The sequence below is a fragment of the Leptonychotes weddellii genome, chromosome 11 (genome assembly GCF_054177405.1).
Source record: "Leptonychotes weddellii isolate Sample4059 chromosome 11, ASM5417740v2, whole genome shotgun sequence".
Taxonomy (NCBI): Eukaryota; Metazoa; Chordata; class Mammalia; order Carnivora; family Phocidae; genus Leptonychotes; species Leptonychotes weddellii.
Window position 1 is genome coordinate 84,074,280 of NC_138379.1, and position 11,548 is coordinate 84,085,827.

At 49.8% G+C, this 11,548-nt stretch overlaps 1 long non-coding RNA gene across 5 annotated transcripts in view; it reads left to right on the forward strand.

The window, feature by feature from the left end:
- Positions 1 to 11,548, forward strand: part of LOC145716308 (uncharacterized) — a 129,065-nt gene that overhangs the window by 99,274 nt on the left and 18,243 nt on the right. For 2 of the 5 annotated variants that reach the window (XR_014138919.1, XR_014138916.1), the window contains one exon: positions 1,110 to 1,191. The exons of the other annotated variants lie outside the window; for them this stretch is intronic. This is a non-coding gene — a long non-coding RNA (uncharacterized LOC145716308). The remainder of the gene's footprint in view (positions 1 to 1,109; positions 1,192 to 11,548) is intronic. 5 annotated transcript variants of the gene reach the window in all.

Here is an 11,548-nt window from a genome sequence, read left to right on the forward strand (position 1 = left end):
GCCACATGGCAGCAGTGAGGATGGACCGTAAGGGACAGAAGTCAAGGTCCCAAGGAGGAAGCATGACTTGGGGAATGGTCAAACTGTTTAACAGTGAGTCACAGATCAAAGTAAAAGGCGATGGGTGGGTAGCTCTAGAAAGAATACGGATTATGGGAATGAGACCTGAGTGTAGAAGTCGTGAGAAACCCAAGAAGACCCATGGAGCTGGCTCCTCTTGTTGTCTCTCTTTCCCTCTCTCTGGATCCTAGAACCAATTCTTCTTCTTCCTGCACAGCTTCTCCACATCCTTCTCTCTACGCACTGGCTTTCTCTGATCGCTTACTCTTTCCTGTCCCTCAATAACTTCAGCTTTTCTGAGTTAGCGCTGACCTCCAGCCCTCCCACTGCTGAGTGACTCAGAGGCTCACTATTTGCCTCTTTACACTTCTGAGAGAGGGCGCCTGATTGACTCAGCATTCCATAACTGTTACATTATAGTGTTGTGACTTGCCAGCCAACCTATGGCTGGGCTGGTCCTAGCTCAGATGCCCACTCCCGGTCCAATCAGTTGTAGTCTGGTGGTGGTGGGGTGGTGGGGTGGGGCCAGAATCTGGGTCACATGATAAAAATCAGAGCCCAAGCACTGCAGGCAGGGCCTTAGAAAAAGCTATGGGGGGTGAGGTATCATGACCATTATTTCTTTATGTATTTTTTGGATTTAGAAGATAAAGATAATGATGGGGTCAAAAATAACTAACTGTTCACCAGACTCGCTAATTGGAAGAATAGAAACGGCAGTGACAGAAGAATAAGAAAGTGTAGCAGGGACGTGGGTAGAAGCAAGAAAATGTTCATATAGGGGCAAGTTGAATTTCACTTATTCATTCGTTTAGCAAATATTTATTGACTGCCTACCATGTGCCAAGGATGGCGTTAAGTACATCCTGAGGGATTCATGGGCTTAAAACAGGGAAGATGACAATGAAACACTCAGTAATATAACAATAATAATAATGATACGTTCCATCTATTAAGCTCTCACTGCACACCATGTGCTTTTTATATACTATCTCATTTAGCCCTTACAACCATTTTAAGAAGACGGTATTATTCATTTCATTTTACAGTTGGGGAATTTAAGGCTCTGAGAGATCAAGTAACCATCCTAAGACCACACAGACCAACAGATGAATGGATAAATAAAATGTGGTATGTATGTAGAATGGAATATTATTCAGCCTTAAAAAGGAATGCAATTTTGATAGATGCTGTAACATGGATGAGTTTTGAAAACATGCTGCTCAAAGATGTAAGCCAGACACAGAGGGCAGATATTATCCACTTCTGTTTGTGTTGTATCGCCAGGAGGCAAATTCATAGAGACATACTAGACCAGAGATTACTAGGGGCTCTGGGGAGAGAAATAGGGTTATTGTTCTGTGGCTACAGAACTTCTGTTTTAGGTAATTAACCGGCTCTGGAGTGAGGATGCTGGTGATGGTTGCATTGGGAATGGGCTTAATGCCACTGAACCATACCCTTAAAAACAGTTAAAATGTATTAAAGAGGGCACGTATTGAAACAATGAATCATGGAACACTACATCAAAAACTAATGAGGCAATTAACATAACATAATAAAATTTTTAAAAATAAATAAAAAAAAAAAACAGTTAAAATGTAGGTTTTATAACCATAAGTTTTATTTTATTGTAATAAAAAAGTTGCAAACCAATTCCTCTAGCTGCTGGGTGGAGAGCAGATTGTGGGGTTTCATGGGGGTAGGGGAAAGAAACAGAAGACCAATGTGGGGGGCTGTCATGTGGTCTTATTGAGAAGATGGTGCCTTGGACCAGAGTGGTGCCAGCAGAGATGGAGAGAAGACCAGAGATGGGTTGCAGACTTATTTTGAAGGCAGAGAGCTGACAGGATGCACCATCCACAAAGGATGTAAAGAAAGGGGGGATCGCGTGTGACGCCCAGGATCTTGTCGCGAGGCACAGGATACAAGATGGTGTCGGGCTCTGATACTTTAGGGGAAAATAGCTGAAGTGCTCTGAGAGAGTAGAAATATCACACTTGCTTAGTGTCATCCAAGGGGGCAGGTGGAATTTTAAGGAGAAGGGTTTGGGGTCAACATTCAAAAACAACAACAGATCTAATAGAACGATTCTGAGCATGGCATAGAATGAGGGTGCTCACTGGGGAATGAGTTCCCATCTGAGGGTGGGTAGGAACTGCTCTTGGTAAGACTGCCATGCAGAAGGTACACTTAAGACTGGGTGATCTTTAAGACCCTTGTCAACCCTCAGATTCCTTCATCCTAGGTTTTTGGAGGCCTTTGCAAACAAGATTTCTGTTGCAGTTTGAGACAGAAGGCAGATTACAGAAGTGGCTAGTAAGGTAACGAGCCTTGGCTGGAGATCTTGTAATTGAGATAATTTTAAAGAATCGCATAACCAGGGAAGTAGGCAGGGTCAACGAGCATTTTTTCTTCTGCTTGCGTTTTCTTTTCTTCCTTACTTCTTTCTTTCCTTCCTTCCTCCTCTCCCTCTCTTCCTTCCTTCCTCCTCCCTTCCTCCCCAATTCACCCCCACCTCCGCCCCTGCTCTTTTTTAAAACGGAGGAAAATTTTCCCCGTAAGGTGGGTCCCACTCCGTACCGTCCCAGCCACCACAGTCACTCCCTGACATGCCATCACCAACAACCTCCTTGGCTCAAATCACTTCCGGCTGTGTACCCATAACACACAGATTGCAGGTAACTTTACTCCAGAGAACCAATTAGCACAGACCCAGCCTGGGTAATTACAGTCTGATAAGATCCTTGCAGCAGATATCCAGGGCAGATAAAGCCCTAGGAAGCCATTTCTCAAGCAGGACTTGGCGGGAAGCAGTATTATAACTTGCCTTTCCTCCTCCCCATCTCTGCCCTTGGACCCCCACCCTTGCCTCTCCCAAATTTGAACCAGGCCCAGAGAGGAAGGAAATGAGGAAAAGGGGAGAGACCCCAGAGTGGACAGCCGCCCGGGGCTGGGCAGTGACCTACACCTGCCTTTCCATCAGTCCAGATAGGCTGCTTCCATCAAAGCTGGAGATGAGACCAACTAACTAGAAAAGCCAAAGGGTTCAGATTCGAGTGACCAGACGAGGGACGGGACTGCACATGCCGTCTCGATGGCTGGCCACAGCCACCCTCTGTGTTGCCTCAGACCGCGACTGTGACCTCCTGCCCTCCCATGCCCTGTGGACCTGGGCAGAGGGTGTCGCTGTGCATGAACCTGTCTCTCTTCCTCCTCCTACTCTTTGCCGCATTTGCCTCCTGGACCTCCCTGACTCCCCCTCCCCAGCCTCCCCATGGAGGTTGCCTTTAGTCCACTCTGCCGACTGCAGACGAATGGATTGTTTTAAAATGCAAATCCAGTTATGCCATTGCCTTGTTTAAAACCCTTCACAGTGGCTCCCCACGGCCACCAGGATAATGTGCAAACACAGCCTTAGCATGGCTGATTTTTTTCCCGTCTGATCTATTAAGAAACAAAACATTGCAGATACCGCCGAGATCCACTGTATACCATTCTCCACCCCCATTTCTCTTTTTTGAGGTTTTCAGCTATAGACTTTTCTTTCGTGACTTGAGATTTTATTGGTGAAATTAGCCAACAGTGAAGCTGATGTCTATTTTTGGTGCACGGTTCCATGAGTTGTGACATGTGTGGTTTTGTGCACCGTCGTCACACTCGGAATACAAACCAGTCTCCTCACTCCTGAAAAATCTTCCCGGTGTTGCTGTTTGTGGTCAAACCACCCCCCTTCCCTAACTCCTAAAACGCACTGGTCTGTTCTCCACCGCTCTGGTTTTCTTCGAAAGAAGTGCTGTCCACGCAACCATGCAGTGTAACCTTTTGAGACTAGCTTCTTCATTCAGCACCATGTCTTTGAGGCCGATCCCAGTGGTTGTGTGTATCAATAGTTTGTTTTCCTTTTTACGGCTGGCTAGTATTTCATTTCACGGATGAAGACTGGTTTGTGTATCCACTCCCCTGATGACATGGCCTCCTTTGATTCCTGACCTTCGTGCCCGCTGTTTCTTCTTATGGGGACCTTTCTCCCCTTCTCTTCCTCTTTGCTAGTCTGACTCCTTATCTTTCTTCAGACGTCATTGTAAACATTCCTCTGCCAGGGACGCCTCTCAGACTCTAGACAGCATTAGATTATGCTTCTAAGGCTTCCTCCGCGAACACTCTCCTCACACTTTGGAGGAGTTTTTTGGTGAAATCACCTGCCTCCCCTACCATCTGTAAGCTTCATGAGGGCAAGGACTGTAGCCATGTTGTTTAGTGATGTATTTCTATCCCCTGGTGGGTCTTAATAAATATGTGTTGAATTAATGAATATCAACTTGATTTTATATCCCTAGAGTTGAATATTGTACCAGACATTCAGTAAATCATAATGGGTATGTGACAAATTAGTGAAAATGTGCTTTCTGGTGTCCATCCCTCAAAAAAAAAAAAAATAGGTTTATCCTGCTTTGTCTGTACTGCTTAGACCCCTTTGCCAACCCTTCCGAATATTCTGAGCGACCAGCCTTTTCCCCTTTTCTGCAGAGTTACAAAGAGAAATTGAGGTAGCTTGCAATCCGGATACACTAAAATAACATAAAAATGGAGATTGGGATAAAGTAAAATTGAGGAGGAATAGAAATGTGAGACGTAGAAAAAGCTAGAACACAGGAATTCAGGCCCTAAAACCTGAGCTTCCCGGTAACCAGAGACAAAAGGGAAGCCATGACTGACAGATTTTTGCATTGTCCATTAGTCAAAATTATACCAGTTTCCCTGGAGAAGCTGAAACTAAGGGAAGTTTCTCATGTGGGACTTCAAAAAGGAACACAGAAGCTAACAGGCAATTCAAAAAATACCATTCTTGGGGCGCCTGGGTGGCTCAGTTGGTTAAGCGACTGCCTTCGGCTCGGGTCATGATCCTGGAGTCCCGGGATCGAGTTCCGCATCGGGCTCCCTGCTCGGCAGGGAGTCTGCTTCTCCCTCTGACCCTCTTCCCTCTCATGCTCTCTGTCTCTCATTCTCTCTGTCTCAAATAAATAAATAAAATCTTTAAAACAAAAAAAAACCAAAAAATACCATTCTTCCTTTAAATGTAATAGCTAGACCCTGAGCTTTCCTGTCAAGCATTCCTTCAGTGTGAACTCAAAACAGTATGCCTAAACACAAGTCAGTAAATCTGCTTCCACAAGGAGCCAAAACCATTTGGTCCAGATGTGCAGCTCTCTGATGGTCTGGCTTGATCCAGGGATAAAATCTAGAATATCTGGAGGAATAGATGGGCCACATGTCCTTCAGAATAATCCTCCATGAATATTATTTCTTGCTCTGGGCTTTTCATGACAGCCAGCAGCAGACAACTGGAGTTTATGTTTCCCAGTAAGGGGGTGGAGTGCTGTCAACACAAGACAGTACACATCTTTCATAAATCAACCAAGTGGGTGGTAGGATTGGCATCCTCCCATGAAATCAAGCAGCCTCCCCAAGGCCCTTATCTGATCGGGCTACCATTTCCCCCCTACCCTCAGGTAGGCCACAAATATAAGGTCATGGATGAGAAACTGAGGTCCCCCTCCCCATCCCATGCCCCAGGTATATGCAATACCAGAAAGCACCCTTTTGAAAACTTGGTTTGGTTTCAGGAGGATTTGAAAAAGAGAACCTAAAGATCATCTCAGATCCTGGGAGTAAATATTCTGAAGAGAATGAGAGTCCCACCTAACGTTTGGATATAGAATGCATTCCCATTCATACAGTCTTTTCATTCGGTGCTCCCAAATGCAGGGCAGGAGGTAGGCTGGGCAAGGCTCACCATTATTCCCATTTTACAGCTGATGAAAAGATACCGAGGAGGTTAAATGAGTTGTCTAAAACCGCTCCACAAAATATGTTAGAACCAATACTCCAGTTTTTCTGGACTCAAATCCTGTGTTCTTTGCACTTCCCATTTAATATATTAATGTTCTAGAATACTACATGCTGATGTAGGTACAAAGATTTCCTGAAATAATAACAGAGAGGCAACTTTTATCTTTAGATCAAGAAGAAAGAGTTTCCAACTGTAATAAAAGGGATTTGGGTTAGACATTAGGAAGATATTTCTGCCAGCGAGAGTTGTAAGTCATAAAAACAGGCCACTGAGGGGGACGCTGGAATTTTCTTACTCATAACCTTTAAAAATGTGAGTGCTGATCTCGGTCTGAAGACCATTTTGGGGTTATCCTATTTAGAGACCTCACGTACGTCTGCCTTGAACTTCCTTTCGACTCCCACCCTATCCTTCCGGAGCACCACCCGGGGTTCTTGGAGGCGGGGTGGGGGTGCGGGGCAGTTAGCGGGGGGCATCTGCCGTTCATGGATTCATTCCACAGTAGTTGCAGTGCTCGAGCACAGCTGGATGAGGGGCTCTGCAGGATTTGCGGTCACCAGGCCAGGTGCAAAGGTTTTCACGAAGGACCGAGTTACAGAGACGCGGGCAGGCCAAGGCACCCAGCAGGCATGGTGAGGGATCGGAAACCAGGAGCACCGGCGGGGCAACTAGCAGGGGCGGCACCCGAGCTCAGAGGGCCCTGGACTCACAGGCAAGAGGCTGTCTGGCCAGAGCCATAGGAACGACCGACGCTTCTGCTGCTGTCCCGGTGTCAGAGCAGGGAGGGGGTGGGGAAGAAACCCCCACCTCTCTCTCCCCTGCCTTCTGATCGCTCTCTGAGGCTGCACTGGCCTCGCCTGAAGAGGAGCTGGTCAGCAAGAGAGCCTGGGAGGGGCAACATGCAAAGGTCAGCGTCCTGAGGCCAGAGCAGGGCAGAGAGGGGCGGAGAACGGACCAGAGAGGGGCAGGAGGGCACAGAGAACAGCCAGCACGGTGGGAACCACACCCGCAGACCCCCTGCCTCCCCCCGCTTCCCTTCTAACAATACACACACACAACACACACACACACACACACACACACACACACCGCACAAACAAGAAAAGGGGTATGGCACCGTAACAGGGCAGTGAGTGCTAGGGAGAAACACAGAGCAGGTGGAGTGTGAGAAGTGGAAGGAGGCTCTTTATTTTCTTTTTAAAAATTTATTTAAATTCAATTAATTAACATACAGTGCATTATTAGTCTCAGAAGTAGAGTTCAGTGATTCATCAGCTGCATACAACACCCAGTGCTCATTGCATCACATGCCCCTCTCTCCAGGCCCACCACCCAGTGGCCCCATCCCCCCACCCCCCTCCCCTGCAGCAACCCTCGCTTTGTTCCCTAGGTCTCTTATGGAAGGGGGCTCGTTTAAGCAGAGTGGCCTGGGGCATGGGAAGCGGTGCCCCGGTGCGGAGATCTGAACGAGGGGAGGGCCTGGTGTGTCAGGTGGGCGCCCTCCAGGACAGGGCGTGTGGCCCAGCTCCGCCCTCGGCTGCTGGGAAGGCACGGGATGCTGCGCGGGGCCTGGCACGTGGAACGGCCCCTCCCTTCTGCGGGGCCTGCGGCCTTACTCAGCGAGACACACGGGGTGCGGGAGTGGGGGGTGCTCTTCCCGAGCGCTAGGCAGTGACCCAGAAAATGCCTCGGGCTCCCGTGGCTTCTCCCCAAGAGTCTGAAGAGAGTTGCAGAGCACCCACAGGGGTATGGCAGCTCCCCGCAGTGGCCTGGGGGCTCCGCAGTCGGCTATGATCGGGACGGACGGACTCACACCCACCTCTCCCCAACTCAGGCACAGATACGGCTCTCCTCCACTCTCTCTCTCTCTCTCTCTCCACACACACACACACACACACACACACACTCCTAGATGTACAGGGTTCCAGAAAAGCCCACAGCAGGAACACTCACCTAAAGTGTGCTGGCTCTGGGAGGGCCTCTTGGAAGAAGGGACCCTTAAACTGAGACCGGGAGGCAGAGGAGGCGTGAGTCCAGCAAAGAGAAGGCAGGAAAACATTCCAGGCAGAGAGAACAAGGTGCAAAGGCCCTGAGGTGAGGGAGAGAGGAAGCCGGCTTGCCCAGGGCCGGGAACTCCGAGAAGTTCAGAATGGCTGTGGTGGGAGGTGGGAGAGGTCCTTGTACACGGAGGTGGCTGGTGGGCTGGGGTCCTCCATGCTCTCCTTCCAGTCCCTCCTGCGAGCCCCGAACTGGGAAGGACACAGTCACTTTTCCTGTTTCTGGGGAGCTTTACAGTTGGCAGGATGCTTCCACGACCATTTGTCATCAGCTTTGGTGTCCGTTATGATGAATGACAGGGCTAAGATTGTGAACATGGGTGAGGACTGAGGCTCTGCGACACCTGGTGACTTGTTCAAAGGCACACCGCCAAGGGTCAGGACTCACAGACTGGTCTTCCAACTCCTAGCCTGACCCTCGCCTCCCCGTGAAGTCGTGTACAGACCCGTTGCTTGGGGCCAGGGAGACGGTACCCGCTGTGCCCGCAGACCGCACCCTATTGGAGGCCGCACTGACTCCCCCTGGCCTCAGGCTCCTGCCCTGGCCATGCGCACTCCGCACGGTGAGCACGCTCGGCCACCCTGAGGCCCTGCCCGGCTCCGGGCTCTGTGGCTGGCGCTTGGGTCCCTGAGTCTGCCTCGTCCACGTCCACACGGGCAAGGGGTGCCTGGGGTGCCCAGCACTGATTCCAAGGTGCTTTCTGTCCTCTGAAGAGGACAGGAGGTTGCCAGTTCTCGGGTATGAAAATTTCATTTTGCTCTCTTGGGTTCTCCACCTCAGCCACCTGCCTCCTTTAAGCCACTCTCAGGTCCTTGTTTGATACAGTCCTTTTAGCTCTCAGGGTCTCCCTCCCTTGCTCGAGGCTCTGTTATCCGTCCTGGGCTATCTGTCCTTCTCACCTTCTCAGACGTTGTCTCTCTTTCTAGGAGCTTCCCTCGCTGCCTGACGGCCCCAGCCTATATTCCTCCCATTCTCTCCCTCGGCCCCCATCCTTCTGATTTCCACGGCAACCCCTCCCCTGAGAGGGGAGCCTCTGGCCTTGCTTCCCAGTCCTGTGCTTCAGGGAGTCAAGTGGTTGAGAAGACATCATGACTCACCTGCCTCTGAGCCGGGTGGGAGGGGGAGGCTGGGGGGTGGGATGGGGGACAAAGAGACTTTGAGACTGAAGGAAAGAGCGGCTATTAGTCAACAGGGGGAGAAAAAGAAAAGGAATTGATCAGACAGCAGGTGGTCCACGAAAGCTCCCCACAGGCCAAATCAGCCCTGAATTTAATAAGGGACCGGAATTGGAGTTGGGCAGGGAAACACGTTGCTGCCAACACAGTCCCCTCCGTGCCCCAGCCTCTGGGGCAGGAAGAAAGGTGAGCAGGCGGGCACCTGGGGTGGATGCGACTTGTGTCGTTGGAAGCTGAAGGGAAGAATAACAGGAGCCAGGGAAGAAGAAGATGTAGGCAAGGGAAAAAAGAACGAGTAGCTCCTGGACTCCCCAGGGGCTCTGAATATCTTGTACACATCCCAGTGACAGGACACAGTGCAGGGTCCTTTGTCGCTGGGCGCTTGTCCTTCCTCTCTTCTATTCCTTTCACATAGCCTGCTTGCCAAGTGACCGGACAGTCGTTAAGTGTTTACCAGTAGTCGTTGGCACCTATGGGCATCAGACTCCGGGTAGGTGCCGGGAATCAGAGATGAGTGGCGCAGGATCCGTGCTCCCATGATGTTCACAGTCTAATGAGAGATAAAGGCACATGCATGGCGACTCACCCTACTTGATGTCACAGTGAAAGTGATCTGTGCCAAGTCTGGTGGTGGCCCAGCTCTGACCAGAGGGCTAGAAGGGCTTTACGGAGCCTGGCCTCTGAGCCAAGACCTAGAGAACAAGGCAGAGCAAGCCAGACAGGCGGAGAGAGCAAGGGCAGTCCCAGCAAAAGGAAGAGCTTTGGTAGAGCTTTGGGGGTCCCTGATGGGCACAGTGTGTTTGGGGAAAATAGGGATGTGGGAGCAAGAGAAGCTAGTAGCTAATGTCCCCTATAGGGCTCTGGTCAACAAGTGACAGCAGGATGGGGGGCTCAAGGGGCTTCCCGTTGTTTCTGGGATAAAGGACTTGCATCCGTCTCCCCACACTAGTCGATGTGACTAAGCCACACCACCCGGGGTAAGGTTCTAGAGAAGGGTGAGGGGAGCAGGAGGACTTGGTTTAGGAGGCTGTAAAAGGCATCTGGGTTTTTGGGTGGCTTGGCTTTGGAGGGAGGCAGCAGGGATTGGACACTTCATTCTTAATTGTGCCCAGTGTTTGCTTCTGTTTCTAATCCTGGAAGATCTTCCTCAATCCCCTCTCCTACTCCTCAGAAAATGCTCCTCTCCACTGGCCCATGGCAGCTTCAGGCCGGAGTCTACCTGTTCCCTCCTGCCCTGCCCTGCCCTCATTCTATGGTGGAAATGGCAACAGAGCCCTGAGGAATCCCAAGGAGAATTGGAGTATGGAAACTTTCAATGAGGTTTTCTTGTTGTAAACGAGTACAAACAATTTTGAAAGCAAGTTGGAAAATGTATCAGGAGTCTGCTTAAAATTTGTTACTGGTTCCCCATTATTTTAAGGATAAAATATGAACTTGTTGGCACTGTCCATGGGGCTGCCCCTCCTACCCGCTCAGTCTCATCTCCCCCATGAGCCTCTGGGAGCCCCTCCACACCCACATCTACACCCCACCGTTGCCCACCACCAGCAGGTCCTGGGATCCGTTGTGTTTTCTGGTGCTGTCATGACTTGGATCTTGCTGTTTTCCCTGTCCAGAATTTCCTTCCTTACCTCGTCCACCAGGTTGGCATTCCCTACGATTTTCAAATAATTGGCAAATACATTCTATCCTGGGGAAGCTCGCTTGACCATGCCCACAGCCCTCAGCTCAGTGAGAAGGAATTTCCTGGGACCCCATAACTCGGTTTGCCTCGCATTTACAGCATTTATCAAACTGCATCACTGGGGTACTGGTGTCCCGCTAGCCGGCAGACCCCACGATGGCAGAAGCTGCCTCTTTCATCTTCGTGTCCTCGGTGCCCATTATGGTCTCTGGCACATAGCAGCTCTTTGGTAAATATTCGGTGAAAGCATGTATGAGCCATTGAAGTTATTCTATCCCTTGACCCGGTGCTCCCAATTGTCGAAATTTATCCTAAGGAAGTATTACATCCCTTTGACCAGCCTGTAATTCTTTCCTGGATCACTTCCTGATCTGTTACAGTATTTGCATATCAGCTATTTACCAAATGCTTACTATGCACCAGGCAAGGTGACCCGACCAATCATTCTCATTGGCCTGGTGCCATCCTGGTCCTACCACTCAAACATCCGTTGTCCCGGAAATCATTCAGTCCCAGGCAAGTCAGGCTGGTTGTCCACCCTCGTGCCAGGCTCCATTGTTCATATGCTGGAGTTAAACTTACGAACCAGATTAGTCAAGGTCCTGCCCTCAAGGAACTTACATCCTAAAAAGTAGGGAATGACCAAAAAAGGAACAATTGGAGCGTGCTGTTACAAAGGTTGGCACCAACCACTATGAATGCACAGCATAAAAAGCA